This window comes from Suricata suricatta, chromosome 1 (genome assembly GCF_006229205.1).
Source record: "Suricata suricatta isolate VVHF042 chromosome 1, meerkat_22Aug2017_6uvM2_HiC, whole genome shotgun sequence".
Classification (NCBI taxonomy): Eukaryota; Metazoa; Chordata; class Mammalia; order Carnivora; family Herpestidae; genus Suricata; species Suricata suricatta.
The window spans coordinates 1229133-1229686 of NC_043700.1; positions in this window are offsets into that span (position 1 = coordinate 1229133).

Here is a 554-nt window from a genome sequence, read left to right on the forward strand (position 1 = left end):
AGCGTCCTACAGGACACAGAGTCATTATGTCCAACAGAAAAAAGAGGTAGTTCACATAATATATTTAATACACATGTGTTGCTTTCTGGTATAAAACTCCAGGGATGTGTCATGACACTGTATCAGCTCTAACAGTGACTGGGGACACCACCAGTAACAGCTCATATAAACACAATGGAAGGAGACTGCAAATGAGTTTTACCTAAGGTATAGCTGGAAGGATTCCAGACAACTCTGTTAGCAACAAAGACGGGAAGGTGAAGAGTGATGACATTAACTGTGTGTCAAACCACTCTAAATTACACATGGCACAAAATATGAAGTTGCAGTCATGAAGTCGTTTTGCACTTTTGAATTTTAACCAATATGGCAGATTCTCTAACAGGTTAATCTCCTAGCCAGAATCAAGAACGAAAGACACAGCAGCCACACTGTTCCCACAGAGCTAAGGTCTGGAAGGGGTCACCCAGGCCAGGAGACTTCTGTTTGGAGTGTGGGGTTGCCGGAGCCGCTCAAACTGCCCGCAGTTTGAAGAACTGACGACACCGGGATTC